Raw genomic sequence first — 7,168 nt, forward strand, 5'->3', positions numbered from 1 at the left:
AAGGGAAAGGAAGGTTGCGGGTAAAATCCGTAAAAGTGTGTGTTTTAAGGCTTAAAAATAGTAGCAGAACGATAATATTCACTAAATATGTGTATTTCTTATTGAAAAGAACTATAGACAAAATTTAAAAAAAAAAAGTTTACATAAATTTTTATCATTCTACTATGTTTTTAGCTTGAAACACACAACCTTTATGGATTTTACCCGCAACCTACTTTTCCCCCTTAAAAAAAAACTCAGTTTTTAAATAACAAGCTGACAAATCGTAGAACCCGTGAGGTTCCATTCAGGGAGGGAGGGGACATAGGGCTATTTATTACACTAGTCTCCAAAGTTTTGTGACATCGTTTTCTTTATCGTTCGTTTAACAACTTTGGTGACTATTCTTGAATTTTAACTGGTTGTTTTTTTAAGTTGAGTGTCTAAACGTTACAACCACATATTGCAATTTCTATAGAATGGTTAATTTTGTAGATCATCATTGGGGATGTAAATAAATTTATCGGCCTTTGTCTTATCCCTTTAGATCCATAGGTTCCATTAGAGGGTATATTTTAGGCATACATATCCCTTTTTTGACGTACCCCACTCCGCTAACCCACCAAATACACATAGTTGTAAATATATTTCTTGTTTTTATTCGAATCCGGTGGATAGAAACCGGTTCTCATCCATACGAAAAAACTATGTCAAGCATCGTATTATATCCAGCTTTCTACGAATATAAAAATGTACAATTATAAGATTAAAACCAGTTTTTTTTCGCCCGTGCCTACGGCACCTCGGGGCTAAAAAAATGGTTTTAAAGATAATCTACGGCACCTCGGGGCTAAAAAATGGTTTTAATCTCATAATTGTACATTTATATAATCGCAGAAAGCTGTTTATAATACGATGCGAGAAATAACTATTCCTACTTTATTTTACTATACTTTGGAATTATTATACAAAAACAATTCATAGCAACCTACAAAATATGTTTATTTAATACTTTAGAATTTAAATGAGTAAGACAATTATAGCCAAGATAAAAGAAAGCATAAAAATATGAAAAATATTTTCACTTAACTTCTTCAGAGCATATGTAAACGTAAAGCTTCCCCGAAATGAACAATTCCTTTAAAAATAAATCGAAAAAATACACACATTCTTAGACCTCTTTTTAAATGAATACCTCCTAAAAATTCCAATAGCTGTTGTTTGTTGTCACAGCTCCGCTACTTATGGATATAATAGTCTTTTGTTGGAACCTAGTAAAAGTGTCTGACTCTGATTATGACGTAATAACAAAAATTAACCAATGAGAGGCCACTATAAATTTTACCATTGGTCAAATACAGTGTATACTGGCCTCTCATTGGCTAATTTTTTTTACGTCATAATAAGAGTCAGAAACTTTTACTAGGTTACTTTTTTGTTTTGTTTGCACATAACTAAGGAAGAGTTCTAAGTAATTAAAGTTTATTGTGTAAAGAAGGCTGATATAAACCTGATTCCTTGAAGAACTTTTTATTCAAAATAACAGTTCGAGTACATAGGCAATCATTTTGGTGCTGATTGGGCACGGGCTCCCTCCATATTTTATAAAAATAAGAGGGGGTAATTTTTTATTTTGCTAAAACCATGCCGGCGGTTCTTACCATACGGGGCCTGTACCTGGGGTGCCCTTACCCTGTTGGGCTAATTTAGTACCCGATTTAACCTAACCTGACTTAAAGTAGTGAGCAAACAAATGAAAATTATATCTAACACCCAGAATATTTTTAATTAATTTTAAACAAGGGGAGTTTAAATATTAATTGTTCTCAACCTGACAAGAACGTTCAAGCTTTTATTTGATAGGAGAAAGGAAAGGGTGTAAAAATCAAAATCAGGAGGTCTGATGTACCCCACCCTTTTAAATTACCAAATCATTGTGATTTTTACCTCTCCCTCCATAAAGCTTGGATGTCGATTATTTTTGATATGAAATTTACCAGTGATCCATATTCCTGTTTAACAATTAAAATTAAAAATGCGACAGACAAGTCTCTGAACTTTAGAAATTAAACTAATTTACTTTACTTTACAGATATCCTATTATTTTTTAAATGTAAAGCTTTTCTATAATTACTGTCGGTCAGTCAGTACGTCCTTAAGAAAAGGTTAGCTCTTATCGTTAATTTAGACATTTTAAGATTTAGAAAGTATAGCAACGCTATCTCTATAAACTTTACCAGAAAGTATGTACAATGTACATCCATTTAAAATATGCTGATTTTGAACTGTTTGACAATATATTTTGTATGGTATGATTGTAGTAAGAATAACAATTTTCCATATTAAAAGCAAAGCATACCTATAAGCAAGTATGCTGTATGTATGTCCTTAAACATCATCCTGTATTTAAACAATTTTGCAACAAATTATATAAAATTTTGTTTAAACTACCGTCTGATTTTTTCAGTTCTGTTTTAATAAATTTTCTCAAATTTTTTTTAGAAAACCTTTCCCTTTGAAAATATATTTCTATTTTATTCAATTTTCCTATTTAATACTATGTGTTTTTTACGGTTCAAAGCCAGTTTCTTCTTGTGAAAATCTGATATAAGGAACTTTTTTCCACTGTACATGAAGAAAAAACAAGTAAAACCTTGAACGTAATGTCCTAATTATTAAGTAGCTTCGCTATAAAAGAATGTTAACTCGAGATGTGGTAAATTAAATATAGATTGGTTTATAAGCAGGGAGGGAGGGGACATTGGACTGCAAAGCATGCTGGTACCCAAAGTTTTATAACTCGCGCTATCTTTTTAGTTTGCCCATAAACTTTGAGTACTTTTTTTTGAATTGTACTGGTAATGTCCAAGTTTTAATCAATAGATTTATCGCCCATTGCCTTATCCCTGAAGATCCATGATTGGAAGAGACAAAACAATTGTTTCAATTTATAAAAAAATATTGTTTCAACAATAGACAACAAAAACAAAACAAGGATGACAACATCCATAAGTAGCGAAGCTCAAAAATTATGGATGGATAACCAGAAAAAATGAACTTCAGTTGCACAGTGTCATAAAAAAACATTAAACCCTTGTAAGATTTATAACATGAAAATCTAGGACCTCAGCAAGTTAGCAAATTTTAATAAAATTTTGTGGGGATAAGTAAATTTGAACTTATTTAATCCCTAAAAATATCAGCCGTCTATCTCATATAGGAGTAAAGAAAAGTATTAAAACCTAGAAATCTAGGAATCGAACTAGCACCCCAACCAATAAGCAAATCTTGATAAAACTTATTTAAAGTATGCAGAATATAAGAGTATTCAATCCATGAAAATTTCAGCCGTCTATATTGAATAGGAGTTTAGAAAATAAATGAAAACTTAAAAATTAAAGAATTAAATTTAAGGGATCTTAGATTGTTTATTACGCAAATATCACAATAAAGTTTTTATCCATGAAACGAAATTTTATGGAGAAATTTTTTTTTGAAAACCAGCCATCTCATAACAAATATTTCTGTCTGCTATATTCAAAACTAAATCAGCGAGTAAGCGGCAATGATGCGCTATTACCCAAAGTCAGTTAGAACCTGCTAAATTCTTGCACATTCCCTTTAAGCCAGTATCCAAAGTCTGAGACTCCTAAAAATTGAATCTTCGATCCATTGTCCCCTTCCTTACTCCCTTGGTATTGGGTCTTATCCCTTGATATCCCAGGGTCTCTAGAGGCTTATAGAATATGCTAAGTAAATAACAAACAAGGATGACAACATCTACAAGTAGTGAATCGCAAAAATGTCGAGGATGAACAAACGGACAAATTGAGCAGATGATCAATGATCTTAAATATTTTTCTCGTATTCATTCGAATCCGGTGGATAGGAACCGGTTCTCATCCATACGAAAAAACTATGTCTAGCATCGTATTATATCCAGCTTTCTACGAATATAAAAATGTACAATCATAAGATTAAAACCAGTTTTTTAGCCGGTGCCTTCGGCACCTCGGGGCTAAAAAAACTAGTTTTAATCTCATAATTGTACATTCTATATCCGCGGAAAGCCGTTTATAATACGATGCGGGAAATAACTATTCTTCAGACATTTTATAAACTTTTTTGACAGGTCAACGGAATGAGTAGATTATAGAATTAATATTCAGTGGTATAGGAATCTTCACAAAAAATAGTTTTCTTGAATAACAGCCGAGAAAATCACATTTCCCATTAGAATTACGGACTGACGGACTGTCTAAGTAAAGTATCTTTGCCATTGATCCAATAATTTTAAATTTCACTATTCGCGGAAAACTCTCTCTATAAATATATATTCCTAGTTATTAAATATTGAATAAGGAAATTTAGAGGTTAACTTTGAACAGCATTATTAAAAGCAAAGCTATTATATAAGTAGGTATAGGTCGATCGTCTGTAAGTCTGTAACCGATAGCAAAAATCGGTAGATTATATATGTTAGAAATAGAATTGTCCTATCGTTTTCACCCTTTAATGATGATTTCCATTACAGTAAGGTACAATTTTGAAAACTTAGCAACACTATAATCTTTACCAATAAAAGCAAATTTTTAAAAGCGAAGCTTTTCTATAATTAGGGTCGGTTCGTACGTCCGCCCGTCCATGACGGATAGCTTTTTTTGTTTAGGCACGTTAGAGTTGTCCTATCGATTTCAATTTTGCATAGTGATCCCTGTAGTAGTTAGGTACAATTTAGAAAGCTTAGCATCTCCATAATCGTTACTAGAATGTCCGTACGTCCATTTTCAACATGTTGATTTTTTCGCTTTTTTAACAACAAATTTTTATATGATCTAATTATCCGATTGATCTGATTTTTGGTATACTGATTCCTGGGACAACAAAGTACAATGTTATAAGCGAAGCAACTCTATAATTAAGTCCTAAAAAAGTAAGTATGTCCTTAAACATCAAGCAATTTTTCAACAAATTTACTTACATTTTTGCTTCCACTCTTATACATTTATATTCTGATTATTCAATTCTGACACTATACAAGTTTTAATGTCTTTTTGTCATACCGTTTCAGAGCTTCGCTTTTATGGATGTTGTCATCCTTGTTTCTATAATCAAATGTAACGTATTAAAGTAAATGCTGAAAATATTTATACAAATGTCTTTGGTTTAAACTTCTTATAGGTTGAAAACTTAATGCGCTGTTAATACGCAGGGAATAAGGAGACATTGGGCTGTTTATTACAATAGTTCCCTAAAGTTTTACAATGACGTTTTTTTATTTGTTGGTTCAACAACTTTGGGGACTTTAATGAATTTTGATTAGTTTATTTATTAATGTAAGAGTCAAAACGTTTTCTCTGCTAATTATAATCTACATAAGAGGTAATTTTGTGTAAAATCATTGGGTATGTATTTAAATTTACCGGCCATTGTCTTATCCCTTTAGATCCCACTGTTAATATGTATCAATAATCGTTTTCCGTCTTATTTGTTAACCTTTCCTTTTATAAATGTTGTCATCCTTGTTTATTTAAACTTTGATATTACACTGACTAATTTAACTTTTAAATAAAGTTTGTGTACTAGGCTTCTAGTTAGAAATTATCTTATAAGGAAAATCATATCATGTTCAGGGAAACAGGGTTGGGATAATGGATCTAAAACATGGATCTAGATAAACTCTACTATAAATAGTGGAAACAATCATATTTGGTTCCTTTTTGGCTGTATCATTAACACAATTTCATCGATTTGTAGGTCATTTTATAACCCCCTTCCCCCTTCTAATTCTGATGGTATTGTCATAACCCTGCTTAAGAAGCCAGTACAGAACAGATGGACTGCCAGACAAACAGACGTCAACAAGTTATAGAGTATACAAGCTCTTAATTGCTTATTTTGAAACCTGGACAAAATTTTCGAATGTATCTTCCCCAAAATGAGAAGAAAAGAAACACTTACAACTTATGACATACTTAATTTTAGAGATGCTTCGAGTTTAAAATTGTGCCTAAAAGTCCTAGGAATCATCATTTAAAAAACAATACAATAGATTTATTACAACACATATCTAAAAAGACAACATATTTCAAATGGACAAATGGACTTTCTAGTAATTTTTTTAGATTTTGCTGTTACAGAAATCTACTTCAAAGTTTGAAATTGATAGGACAGTTCTAACATACATAAATTAATAACCTAGCTAACCATAACGAACACTGAGCTGGATCTTTAAATCATTTAGTGTTGTGCCAGATCGGCACACCTTATACCAATCTTTAAATTAAAATAGCATAGGCGAACCAGTGCACCCAGTGGTGCGCCTCTGGCGCGGCAGTTACACTCGCTTAGTGTAACCACCGCGCCAGATCGGGGTGAACCATATTTAATAAATAAATATTTTTTTCAATTAGTTTAATATTTTATTGCAAAACTATCGTAAAAACATTTCTATAATTATTTTTGAAATAAATTATTTTTTGTTATATTATAAAACAATATACAACTTTATAACTTAAGTTATAACTAAATTTATAAAGTTGTACCGGTGTGGATCGGACTGCACCAAAAATCTTTTAAAAATCAATGTTTTTTTATCAGTGGCTGTGGCTCACCTTCGGCCCACCTATAGCGCACCCCAATTCGGTTCACCACTAAAATGATTTAAAGATCCAGCTCTGGAATCAACCTAGCATGTGGAAAATGTTTACATTTAATAATTTAGGTATAATACTAGGTATTGGGGAAGTGAGGGGGGGGGGGAAGGTGTTCTTGGATGGGGGTTATGGTTGCTTTACTTGCTGATTGTAAGAATAGTGCAGTTTGTGTTGATAACTTTGATGCTCTTTTGCAAAAGTTTGCATATTAGTTCTAAAATAATATTTCTAAATATAGAAATAATTACAATTTATAGGTATGTTTTATATAAAATTTATTAAAGGGAGCATCTAGCCTTTTAAATCTAAAATATTAAAATATATATAATTAAAATTGGGAATATAAAGCTATTCTATGTTGTTTTCTGAAAGGATTAGGGCATTTGACGATTCCTGTAACTATTGTAATTCCTAGGATTTACATAATGTAAAATAAAAAATAAAAAAACTTGTTTGCTTTGAAACATGATAATAAAATAGTAACCTTTTTTATGACCTGCAGCAGGGTTTTGATAACTAGAATTCAAACTAAA

Source organism: Acartia tonsa, chromosome 13, assembly GCF_053477335.1.
Source record: "Acartia tonsa isolate MP-2025a chromosome 13, ASM5347733v1, whole genome shotgun sequence".
Taxonomy (NCBI): Eukaryota; Metazoa; Arthropoda; class Copepoda; order Calanoida; family Acartiidae; genus Acartia; species Acartia tonsa.